The 13983-nt window shown below is 32.4% G+C and overlaps 1 long non-coding RNA gene and 1 pseudogene across 1 annotated transcript; both read right to left on the bottom strand.

The window, feature by feature from the left end:
* Positions 1 to 661: 661 nt before the first annotated feature.
* Positions 662 to 3170, bottom strand: LOC126837827 (uncharacterized). Its single transcript, XR_007685627.1, has 3 exons — positions 3018 to 3170; positions 2832 to 2955; positions 662 to 757 (listed from the first exon to the last, which is right to left on the bottom strand). It is a non-coding gene; the product is annotated as an uncharacterized LOC126837827 (long non-coding RNA).
* Positions 3171 to 12461: 9291 nt separating this feature from the next.
* LOC126837840 (tyramine/octopamine receptor-like) lies at positions 12462 to 13628 on the bottom strand (annotated as a pseudogene).
* Between the last annotated feature and the right edge of the window lie 355 nt (positions 13629 to 13983).

Below are 13983 nucleotides of genomic sequence, written 5' to 3'. Positions count from 1 at the left end.
TAAAAACCATTTACTGCAACTAACTCATTTAGTATGTCAAAGCTATTTTAGAATCCTGGTCCATTATTATACACATTAATTGAGTCAGCCTAAAAATCGAATAGGATCCCATTTAACAAAAACAATCCATTTTTAAAATTAATCAAATTTATTGTTACCTATTATTATACTTTGTTATTACATATTATTATTTATTATTCTTATATTTATTATTATTAAACTTATTGATTTTTTTATTTTTAATACATATTAGTTGTAGCTTGAAAAAGAAACAAAAAATGGTATTGATTTTACAATACCTAGTCAATTTGTTTAAACTTAGATGCAGATATGTGAGGGATTTTCACACACAACTATACCTAATAACTTTATTTTTTTTATTTTTTCTGGCTTTTTGGTCTAAAACGTCAAAAAACAGATCACATGCAATCTACTTAACAATTATTACAGCATATTCTATAAATTATCATTGAAGTGTTTCCTTAAAAGCAATTTTGTTCACTTGTAATAATTCTTACAGACCTGTGACAGCCTCGGCTCTACGATTATAAGTTTGGATAACTCAGTTACAAAACTGTTATAAATTAAAACATACTTGCCATGTTGTAGGACATGTGAAAATTGCAATTTGATGATCAACTTGCATATTCTTTATGAGATAATCTGGACGATACGCCTGACCAAGTTTCCAACTAGTCATGTTAAATGTTTTGGCTGCCAATTTTTATGGTTCTTGCCCACATACCAGGAAGTGAAGCTAGAAAATGAAAATAAGATAAATAATATTGTACTCTGATGTTAAAAAACAAGACATTGTATATGTGTTATTTGGTCCACTAAGTTTTTGCAAAAAAAAAAAAAAAACCAGTACAGTGGGGTCGGTGTATAGTGGGGACGGAGCATAGTTGGGTCGGGGCATTGTGGTGACGGGGAGGTCACAGGTTTACAGGAATTTTTAAATCTGAAAGTGATAAAATCACTTTCGAAAAAACGCTTCGATGCAAATCGGTAGTTAGTATTTTCAAGCCAGTACAGTCCAAACCAAGCACAGTATAAACCAGCAAAGTTAGAAAGTTTTAAATGAAGATTCTGTATTTACAAATGAGCATCAAAGCGTTTATTTGAAAGTGATTTTATCCGAGAGGACTAGTACAGTAGAGTATTGGCATAATGTAATCAAAGCAATGAGGAAACGGAGAGGTCACAGGTCTACAAGAATTATTATAAATAAAAGTGATAAAATTGAATAAAATCGCTTTCAAATAAACGCTTTGATGCTCATTTGTAAATACAGAATCTTCATTTAAAACTTTCTAACTTTGCTGGTTTATACTGTGCTTGGTTTGGACTGTACTGGCTTGAAAATACTAACTACCGATTTGCATCGAAGCGTTTTTTCGAAAGTGATTTTATCACTTTCAGATTTAAAAATTCCTGTAAACCTGTGACCTCCCCGTCACCACAATGCCCCGACCCAACTATGCTCCGTCCCCACTATACACCGACCCCACTGTACTGGTTTTTTTTTTTTTTTTGCAAAAACTTAGTGGACCAAATAACACATATACAATGTCTTGTTATATTTTGTTGGAATGGTCGACAATTCATGTTTCAATCGTTTGTACTCCATAGTTTAAATTAATTAGTGGTTTTGAATTAAAAAAAAAAAAAAAAAAATTGAATTTGTGTAAACTTTAAGTCAAAAGTGGTACTTGAGCACAAAACCTAATAGTATCATTCTGCATAGATATAAATAAAATTGTTTTAATGATTTGATCAATTTTTTTTAAAGATTTAAGGTGTTTTTGTTAAAATATACGAAATCTGCGAAAACACAGTTTCCCGGCAATTAAAAAAAAACTGTAGTGCCGAATTTTTTTCCCGTTTCATATGTTATGGGTACATATGAGTTCCAACTACTGGCAAATTTTCAACCCAAAAGTTTCAAAATTACCGCTAAAAACCCCGAAAAACAAAAAAAATTGTACCCCCCCTAGGGGGGTGGGAAATGGGTATAGTTTAAGTTTGACACAACTGACGTGTGCGGGCATACCAAATAATTATTTCTTATACATTTCAACTCGATCCGACTATTTTTCTCGAAATTATAGCCAGTAAAAGTTCTAAATTAAAAACTCGTACGGTTTTTTTTTTGTTTTTTCAACTTTCGTCTGTGAAGAATTAAACTTTTTCAACTTTTACCCCCCCAAAGTACCAACTAGATGAAATTTGCGGTTATAGAGTTGCTACTCGAAGGAATTGGTCCAGTATTAAAAAAGTTACAGTGTATACAGATAAAAAAAAAACACACATCAGAGTAAAACCAATACCTTCTCGCTTTGCATCGAAGCTAAAAAATGTATGTAACATACACAATGATTAAGTAAGAAAACATATTATAAACCAGGAAGAAATATAATATAATAAAAAGAACTCGTCAATTGTGTAGACAGACTAGGTTTTGATAAAAACTACTACAGGAGCAGCTGTCCCAGGTTTTTCAATATTGTAATTAAATCCCCAGTACTACTTTAAATTAAAAAAACTCGTGGTTGGTACCTGGGGACATTAGGTGTTACGTTAGTGAGGAAAAATAAAGTTGCAATTAATATAACAAGCTAATTTTAAACGATTTTACAATAGAGCATATTTTATTATATTACCTTCAGTAGTGATAAACATTTTTTTTTAATATTTAAGAAATTATTTTTCGTCTCTTATCATAAACAATGATTATGTACAGTAAATAATTATTGCGTAACCTATATTCCCTGAACAGACTTGTATTATTAATATAATATTATTATTGTACGAGTACACTAAATATTTACCCATTTGTAATACAAAGTGGTTGAAACTTTGCTCGTTAAATCATTGCAATGATTTTTTCAGATCAACAGCGAAGTCGACGAGAAACGCTAGATGTGCCCATCTTATTTCGATTGAATCTTCGGCCTAAATTCGTTAACGATAAGTAAGTGTCAAACAAAATATAAGCGTAACCAGGGAGTTATTACCTCAACCTTTCTTGCCGAATTTAACCAGCTAGCCGCCATTTAAGATGAACCAATAGTTTTGATTTTAATGATGTCGTGGTACCGTGGTTGCTCAAAAAGCTGTAACGTTCATTAGTCTTATGTAATTTAGACGAGCGTTGGCCGTTGAATATGACAATACCGTTTAAGCATACCACGTGAAAATCAGATATTTTGAGGAATCTTAAACATTCCAGTCCCTGGTTGTTCACCGTCTCTCCGGAATAAAAGTCTAAAAGATAAAAAAATTATTTTATTGTATTTGATGACTTCAATTTCAAAAGGGAAAATATTAAATCAGCTTTACTCGACGAGGAAAATAATCAACTATGTACTATATTCCGACTTCAGCAAAATTTTGGCTATTTAGTTCTTCATGTTGAAGTTTGTAGCTTCCCAGAAAGTGGTCGACTACGTTTGGCGGTAGGATGTTGTACACTAAAGCTTCGTTACGTCTTCGGATTTTGGATGACCTCGAAGATTTATCCATCTGAACCCATAACACATTGCGGTTGATACCGACTGTAGGAATTTTCCAAATATTTGAAACGTAAATAGGTGATACTTACGTTCCTATAGCCAAGTAAACGAGTACCATGGTGACGGAAGTCAGCAAAAACGATAAAATCCTGACAAAAAAACAAAACGCTGGTAAAAATATAACAGTAACTCGTTTAGTATATTTAAAAACCCGACCTTGTAGCAACTATCATACGTTTACAAAAACTTTTAAACAACTATTACTGTTTCAAATATATTGGCCTACATGGGATACCCAGTAATGTTGAATATATTACGGTTATAACAGGACATCGCAATTAATCATTAGGTAGTTGAGTTTGCGTTTTAAACGTTCAGTTTAAAGTAGTGTAGAGTGCTTTACTATTTATTTATTTTTCATTTAAAATCATAGTGCGCTACCTATTTGTTAAGTTCAAGAAATAACGGCTGAGCCTAAATATAGTATAGTAGCAGGTTTGTAATAGGTTATATTAAAACTTCGGACAGATACTACTATTATTATGTGACACTTAGCCTCAATAATTAATTTAGTGTTACTAGTTTTGTTTTGAAGTGATTTTCGCGCCTGGATAGTTATTACCGTATCACTTTATTGCTTTATATTTTTCGTTTTTATTTAAGTAAAGTACTTACACTAAAAAAACTATAATATCTAAAAATTCAATCAATGCTGTAAGTAAGCGTAAACTTTTAGACGGCTATCATATAAATAAGTTGTACTCAACAGTTAAACATGTATCTAAGTATTACTTGTACGGTTTGCTAATGATGAAGTCCTCACAGCCGATGGCGCTGCTTACGGTGGTCATGTTGATAACGCAATGCATGAGAACGATGATTATGAGAATGGTGGCTTTGGTGAAATGCGATAGTTGAGTTAACATGGACGTAGCTATAAGCGCCAACACCATGAACTAAATGAAATACTGCAAGCGGTAGATGGACTATTATATAAATTAAATTTTGATTTACATTTTAATAGGTACACGGCTTTTAACTGTAATAATACTTAATATTTATAAGGTTTTCAAGTGGCTCAAATAGCGTTTTTTTGAAAAATCCGGATTTTCGTATGAAACAAGTAGTATTAAAAAAAATAGATATTTTGTACTTACGTTTGTATATTTACGATTTATTGGAATATTGAGACGATAAAATCCATTTTCTCGTTCCAATAGACAGTTCAAATATATTTCTAAATAGCTATGTCTGTAGTAATTAAACAACCTAATTTTAATTGCAGACCTCTGCTAAAAAAAATAACTTGAATCCCTACATTTAAATACTTAGGGATTCAATTACAAATGTTTTTGTTTTCGAAAATATAATTTGATTGTAAATCTTATACAATTTTTGATTTCAATAATCCTATTATTACAATTAATGGATGACTTTTTTTTTAATCTAAAAACTACCCTTAGGAGTTACCGGCCTGTAACTCCTAGCTGGAGCTCTTTACAATTCTTATCAAACTTCAAAGCATAGACTTCAAATACATATAATTTATTGTATTTCATGAAATTTTTTTTTTAATTAAAAGAATCCTCCCTCTAAATCCAAAAAAGGAGGCAGACTTTAAAATGTATATGAAATTCGAATGCGGTGACCCCATAAACATATATTTTGACGTTTTTATAATTGAAATTCAGGAGATATTTATTTCGATCGTCTTTTTAGGATTTGAACTTTGAAGTCGCTGTGAGCCGGAGCTAGTCACACTGTAATAAAAAATAGTATATGCGTATCATAGGCAAGTAACCGCAGCGAAAATTGTTAGGTATTAAAGTTATAATATACTGTAGCATCACTGTATGAGATAATAACATTAACCTCACTATATAGTTAACCCACTTTACCGGTTATTTAATAAGATAAAATAAATTTAATTTGTAATATACATACCTGCGTATAATAAAAAGTTACAAAGTATTGTAAGAGCGGTACGGTCAACACATGATATGGCCGTGTCATGTGCTGGCGACGGGTGTCCGTTGATCGACCTGATTGTAGCGGAGGGAAACAGGCGGCAGAGATTGTCGGATGATACCTGGCTGGCGTGACATTCAAATTTCGCCGCCAACAATCATAATAATAATAAATTCTTATCATACGAATCGCAATCGTTCCATTACATGCTGCTTTAAAACTTTATTAAAAGACGTATATAAAAAGTTCGGTTCAACATTTTTTTATTTTTATTTTGAACTTGAGTCAGCATAAAAATTTAATGAAATTTATAAAAATTTTTATGTGTCTTTCAATTTTTGGCTAATTGAAATGTTGAAAAAAAATTGTTTAAGGATATTATAAAAAAGAAAGAACACTTCAATTACAATTGTTCAGTGAAAATTCCATTTCGGTATCATAATTAGTCATTAAGTTACGTGGTGTTTTTACAATAAATGTATGGAATATAGCATCACCTAACTCCAAACAAATTTGTTTTAACAAGTATTACATTTTTATCTCAACATAAAAATTAATAACATGTGCAAAATGTTGATATTCTATCATTGTATACATAGTGTATACGTCATAAAATTGAAATGAAATCTCCAAAATCCATTTAAAAATAGGCTAATTGACATGGTCAATTTTTTTGGACGACAATTACTTAAGTTTTAAATAAATAAAACCCTAACTATTTCATTATTAAATTTACATAATTTATACAAATAAAGAGTTTTTCATAACTCTATATTTAAAAAAAAGCCAGAACAGTGGGGTCGGGGCATAGTGGAGACGGGGAGGACACAGGTTTACGGGAATTTTTAAATCTGAAAGTGATAAAATCACTTTCGAAAAAACGCTTCGATGCAAATCGGTAGTTAGTATTTTCGAGTCAGTACAGTCCAAACCATGCTCAGTATAAGTTAGAAAGTATTAAATTGAATAGGTCATTTCAAAAACGACTTAAGTCACCGATTTTTCAATTTAATACTTTCTAACTTATACTGTGCATGGTTTGGACTGTACTGGCTTGAAAATAATAACTACCGATTTGCATCGAAGCGTTTTTCGAAAGTGATTTTATCACTTTTAGATTTAAAAATTCCTGTAAACCTGTGTCCTCCCCGTCCCCAATATGCCCCGACCCCACTGTACTGGTTTTTTTTTTTGCAAAACCATAGTGGACCAAATAACACATATACAATGTCTTGTTAAATTTAGTTGGAATCATTTGTACTCTATAGTTTAAATTATAATCGCTTATTCTCAATAAAATTAATATTTATGTATTATATACTTCCATTAGAGCAATCTCACACTAAATGTTTATACTTCATATATTATATTCTTTCAAAGCTCTATTATACTTATATTTTACTAGATTGACAATGTACAAAACAAAATGCAACTAAAAAAACCTTTTCATAGATCCTTAAGTTGTAAAGGGTGAGGCAGTGAAACGGGGTTTTCCATTTAAATACATCGGAAAATCGCTCGTTTTACTGCCCCACCCTGTACATATTTGTATGCAAAATAATTAAAACAGTATAATGAAAATAAATAGAAATCATTTTAAAAGACCTTTAAATTTCAACTAAATACAGGGTGATACACTTAGCGTGAACCACTCAATATCTTATAGGTTTTAATAAGAAATTAACCTTTTTTTTTATATTGTTTTTATACAATGTGATCTCAATTTTTTACAATTTTTTTTTGTATTTACTCCCCTTCAAACTTAGCTTTTTTGATAGCAACTTTTGAAACTTAAATGGTAACGTATATATTTTATTAACTTTTTAAATTGAGAATAACGTACTAAATATGTTGACTGGTGGATAACCAGTTTTGGATAACTATTGTTGAAGTTATAAGAGTTTTAAAACTAGAGTGGGAGGGGAAGTGCGGTTGGGAAATGAGCGCAGATAAAAATAATACTACACTCCACCATTCCTCCTGTCCTTAACTTGAAACTTCAATAACTTCAAAAATAGTTATCCAAAACTAGTTATCGACCAGTCAAAATGTTTAATGTATTATTCTCAATTTAAAAAAATAATAAAACATATACGTTACAATTTAAGTTTCAAAAGTTGCTATTAAAAAAACTAAGTTGGGAGGAGGGTAAAAACAAAAAAAATTAAGATCTCATTGTATAAAAAAAAAATGAAAAAAGTTTTTCAGCCGAGTGTGCTACCACGAAAGAGCATTTTCATGTCTCGTTGAAGTACCGAATAAATTTAGAGTAGTGGTGGAATTATAGACAATTATATAGTATATTAAGAAGCAGTAACAAGCTAGTATCTTAAAACATCAAGTTTCTGGCTAATATTGTAGTGTTTAATATCTAGCTTAAAACAATTCATAGAGAATTTGGGTCCTTAAACTATTTTGAATTTATCATTTAGTTCTAATTTGAACGTTGAACGTACAACATATCTTTCACCCCCTATCTCCTACCCCTTATCTCCCACCCCTATCCCCCCTATCTCATATCTCTTACCCCCAACCCCATTCCCACCCTAACTCCATCTCCATGTGGTAATTTTTCGTTACACTTTTTTGGTAACACTAAGTAAATAACGCTTTTTTCGGTTATGTGCTAGAGCTAAGACATGAAAATGTCAAAAAAACTTTTAGCTTCGATGCAAAGCGAGAAGGTATTGGTTTTACTCTGATGTGTGTTTTTTTTTTATCTGTATACACTGTAACTTCTTTAATACTGGACCAATTCTTTCGAATAGCAACTCTATAAATCGCAATTTTCATCTAGTTGGTACTTTGGGGGGGTAAAAGTTGAAAAAGTTTAATTCTTCACAGACGAAAGTTGAAAAAACAAAAAAAAAACCGTACGAGTTTTTAAGTTAGAACTTATACTGGCTATAATTTCGAGAAAAAGAGTCGGATCGAGTTGAAATGTATAAGAAATAATTATTTGGTATGCCCGCACACGTCAGTTGTGTCAAACTTAATTTATACCCATTTCTCACCCCCCTAGGGGGGGTACAATTTTTTTTGTTTTTCGGGGTTTTTAGCGGTAATTTTAAAACTTTTGGGTTGAAAATTTGCCAGTAGTTGGAACTCATATGTATCCATAACATATTAAGCGGGTGAAAAATTCGGCACTACAGTTTTTTTTTAATTGCCGGAAAACCGTGTTTTCGCACATTGCGTGTATTTTAACAAAAACGCCTAAAATCTTTAAAAAAAATTGATCAAATCATTAAAACAATTTTATTTATATCTATGCAGAATGATACTATTAGGTTTTGTGCTCAAGTACCACTTTTGACTTAAAGTTTACACAAATTCAATTTTTTTTTTTTTTACTTAAGTTCTTTCCGGATGATTAAAATTGAGAACTGATAACAAATTCGTAATCACCGACCCCAATAACATGTAAATTGACCCCTTTTAATGCCTTTTTCACAAAAATCCAGAAAAATGTTTTAGCTTCGATGCAAAGCGAGAAGGTACTGGTTTTACTCTGATGTGTGTTTTTTTTTTATCTGTATACACTGTAACTTCTTTAATACTGGACCAATTCTTTCGAATAGCAACTCTATAAATCGCAATTTTCATCTAGTTGGTACTTTGGGGGGGTAAAAGTTGAAAAAGTTTAATTCTTCACAGACGAAAGTTGAAAAAACAAAAAAAAAAACCGTACGAGTTTTTAAGTTAGAACTTTAACTGGCTATAGCTTCGAGAAAAAGAGTCGGATCGATTTGAAATGTATAAGAAATAATTATTTGGTATGCCCGCACACGTCAGTTGTGTCAAACTTAAACTATACCTATTTCCCACCCCCTAGGGGGGGTACAATTTTTTTTGTTTTTCCGGGTTTTTAGCGGTAATTTTAAAAATTTTGGGTTGAAAATTTGGCAGTAGTTGGAACTCATATGTACCCATAACATATTAAACGGGAAAAAAATTCGGCACTACAGTTTTTTTTTAATTGCCGGGAAACTGTGTTTTCGCAGACTTCGTATATTTTAACAAAAACACCTAAAATCTTTAAAAAAAATTGATCAAATCATTAAAACAATTTTATTTATATCTATGCAGAATGATACTATTAGGTTTTGTGCTCAAGTACCACTCTTGACTTAAAGTTTACACAAAGTTCATTTTTTTTTTTTTTTTTTAACTAAAAACCCAGTGTACCAGATGTGAGAAACGAACAGACACTAAAAACTATCAGTTGGTAACGTCTATCCGTGATAGATTAGGTTAGGGTCCAATGATCGGTATCATAATATTGTGTTTATTACATGATATCATAGGCGACTAAATCGTGTAACTGATTATAGTAGACACTCGATTTATTGGGAAAAAAACCTATCCGTGTACTTATTAAGACATTTAATGATTCTGATACGACAAAACCACTTTCGTTATCTCGTTATTTTATAGCCTGCGTTATATAACCTTACCGAAGGTTAACTATGAGTATTTAATGTCCAACTACCTGCAAATAATGAAGAGGACTGTTGTTTTTTGGATTCAGATTAAGTGTTGGTTTTTATGCAGTATACCGCCTCAAAATGTTTTTTTTATTACACAATTTTTTTAAAGGAAAACTTATGTTTTGTATATTGTTATACTGTTATTCATTTAAAGAGATTCACGCTTGATTGTTTAAATTGTCTAATATTAGATAATCTGCTTCGTGCTAATTTTATTTTTTTAGTTTATCAACTTGTAGCTCTAATTTTGTAAAAAATATTTCATTATTTTATTACTATGTACCATTACTATTAAGATAAATTTTAATAATAATTAAGTCATAAATGATAATACTTTATTTTGTGACTAGATCAGATCTCGTGAACATTTAATATCATGATACTGCTCCTATGCTATTATTAAAAAAACACAATTTTTAAAATCTCCATAATAGGTTATTGTTAAATAACAGGCAACAGCCGACCGCTAGTGGCTATACATGTTAGTAATATTTAACTAATAAGTAATAAATGGACTTAAAGTTTACACAAAGTTCATTTTTTTTTTTTTTTAACTAAAAACCCAGTGCATCAGATGTGAGAAACGAACAGACACTAAAAACTATCAGTTGGTAACGTCTATCCGTGTTAGATTAGGTTAGGGCCCAATGATCGGTATCATAACATTGTGTTTATTACATGATATCACAGGCGACTAAATCGTGTAACTGATTATAGTAGACACTCGATTTATTTGGAAAAAAACGATACGACAAAACCACTGTCGTTATTTTATAGCCTGCGTTATATAACCGTACCGAAGGTCAACTATGAGTATATAAGGTCCAACTACCTGCAAATTATGAAGAGGACTGTTGTTTTTTGGATTCAGATTAAGTGTTGGTTTAGTAAGGAAAACTAATGTTTTGTATATTGTTATACTGTTATTCATTTAAAGAGATTCACGCTTGATTGTTTAAATTGTCTAATATTAGATAATCTGATTCGTGCTAATTTTAATTTTTTAGTTTATCAACTTGTAGCTCTAATTTTGTACAAAATATTTCATTATTTTATTACTATGTACTATTACTATTAGGATAAATTTTAATAATAATTAAGTCATAAATGATAATATTTTATTTTATGACTAGATCAAATCTCGTGAACATCATGATACTGCTCCTATGCTATTATTAAAAAAACAAAATTTTTAAAATCTCCATAAAAGGTTATTGTTAAATAACAGGCAACAGCCGACCGCTAGTGGCTATACACGTTAGTAATATTTAACTAATAAGTAATATATGTAGGTATAATTTATTGTTTTCTCCATCTAAGTACTAGTATACGATTTATTTTAATTTAAATGTAAGAAAATCGATTTTTCTTTAGAAAATAACAAGAAATTAATATACAGGATGAGGCAGTAAAACGGCGATTTTCTAATGTATTTAAATGGTAAAACCCGTTTCACTACCCCACCCTTTACATTTTAAGGATCTATGAAAAGGTTTTTTTAGTTGCATTTTATTTTGTACATTGTCAATCTAGTAAAATAGAAGTATAATATAGCTTTGAAATAATATAATCTATGAAGTATAAATAGTTTGCGTGAGATTGCTCTAATGGAAGTATATAATACATAAATATTAATTTTATTGAGAATAAGCGATTATAATTTAAACTATGGAGTACAAACGATTGGAACATGAATCGTCGACCATTCCAACAAAATATAACAAGACATTGTATATGTGTTATTTGGTCCACTAAGTTTTTGCAAAAAAAAAAAAACCAGTACAGTGGGGTCGGGGCATAGTGGGGACGGAACATAGTTGGGTCGGGGCATATTATAAATAGAAGTGATAAAATTGAATAAAATCACTTTCAAATTAACGCTTTGATGCTCATTTGTAAATACAGAACCTTCATTTAAAACTTTCTAACTTTGCTGGTTTATACTGTGCTTGGTTTGGACTGTACTGGCTTGAAAATACTAACTACCGATTTGCATCGAAGCGTTTTTTCGAAAGTGATTTTATCACTTTCAGATTTAAAAATTCCTGTAAACCTGTGACCTCCCCATCCCCAATATGCCCCGACCCAACTATGTTCCGTCCCCACTATGCCCCGACCCCACTGTACTGGTTTTTTTTGAGTAGTTATTAGTGTAGTATTATTGAGTAGTTCACGATCACCTTGTACAGCATTATAATAATATGATAAGAACAAATTAATACAAATGTAAAATACCCTAAACATACTATGTAAGGTTACAACTTAAGAGTTATTCCGTTTTAAAAAGCTCTTTAAAAAATGTTTTAATCTAATTATTTATATTGAATTACTGGAGTAATACTCAAAAGTTTTTTTTAACTTGTATAAACTTTAAAGGTTATAAATAAAGATTTTACAGTATTAAAATATTAAATTAAGACAAGGTAGTATATGACAAAAAAAACCTTTATTACAGATAGGTCAAAATAGGTCAGATAGGTTAGATAGGTCAGAAGAACAGCAGCCAACAGACGACGAACAAACCCATAATGATGCCAACGTTTTGGCCGCTTTCCGTTCCTTTGATAGCGATATGCACTATTTGTTCTCGAGCAGTTCTTTGACTTGCTTGCAGCCGCCCGACGAGGTTTGTTGGTCAGTCTTGCCGGAGTCGTCAGTGGAGCCGTCCACTATGTCGCTGCTGCTGGCCGAATCTCCAGTCATTGTAATAGTTTTCGTGTACTTGGTCGACACACCCTTGTGTTGCTTGGACGACCCAGTTCCCACCTGGATCTGGTGTCGGCTGTCCTGAGGCAGCGCCACCCGGGCCCGTCGTCTCAGCCGACGCTTGGTTGCCACGTATATCCGTAAGTAAGGTGATGCTCTTCACCATCACTAGTATGTAAAACGAGCCCTCGGACGAGTACACCAAGTAACCGGAATTTTTGGTCACCTTACAAAGAGTGCATTTGTTGAACGCATTCAGCCACTCATTCCAGCCGATCAGCGGTGGCAAGCTAATGGTTACACTGAGCACCCACACCAACGCCACTGTCCAGAGCGCTCGGGACACGGTGCGCTCCTGAGCGTACGCTATCGGCTGGGTGATGGCACGGTACCGGTGGTGCATAGGTTCAGTATAGACTCGGTGCAGTACAGTACGTCGCACGGCAGCCACAGGTTGCAGACGACGTTGCCGACTAGCTGGCTGGCTCGTCACGTTGTGTTTTCTGAACAGTGGCGTTGGTGTGGCTGCTCAGTGCCATCATCAGCTTGCCGACGCCAACGACTGGCCGGAAGCGTTCGACGAATGCACTCTGTGCCAGCTGATCATTCATTCCGGTAGGTGATATACTCGTCCGTGGGGTCGTTCTACATACCGCTGGTGGTGATGAGTATCACCTACTTGTGGATTTACGTGGCCCCCAGGCGCCGACTGAGACGATGGGCTTAGGTGGCGCTGACTCAGAACAACCGACACAAGCTCCAGGTGGACATCAGGTAGTCCAAGCGACACAAGGGCCCATCGTTCAAACGCACCAAAACGACCACAATGACCCGAGATTCGGCCAGCAGCAACGACAGAGTGGACGGCTCCACTGGCGGCACAAGACCGACCAACTTCAGTTTTGAGTCTTCGACTTATATCAATAATATTGTATGTTGTAGGTATCATTATAATCAGTAAAAAAAAAAAAAACTTGGAAAAATGTGAACATGAATAATTGTTATTTAATAACATGGTTAAATGGCCGCCGCATTAAATGTGAAATCAAATTTTCATAACTTTCAAATTCATATAACTTTTTAATGGATGAATAAATATACTAATTTTTTTCACAAATTATTTTTGAAAAATTATTCTTAATAAAATGCTTATATTGAAAAAAAATTTAAATAGTTTAAAAAAATTAAATAGGTAAGTGCAATAAAAAACGCGGTGCTTTTAGCGCAAATGAGTATAAATTAATTAAAAAAAATAAATTAAAAATATTAACTAGAACAAAAGTGATTTAATTTGTCGTATCTTT

Source organism: Adelges cooleyi, unplaced genomic scaffold (assembly GCF_023614345.1).
Source record: "Adelges cooleyi isolate 19-005CV unplaced genomic scaffold, UGA_ACOO_1.1 ACOO_flye_CR_arks_rails_tigmint_CR_PRNA_3, whole genome shotgun sequence".
NCBI lineage: Eukaryota > Metazoa > Arthropoda > Insecta > Hemiptera > Adelgidae > Adelges > Adelges cooleyi.
Note: the sequence above shows the minus strand (reverse complement) of the source record. Positions and strands in the feature narration are given on the sequence as shown.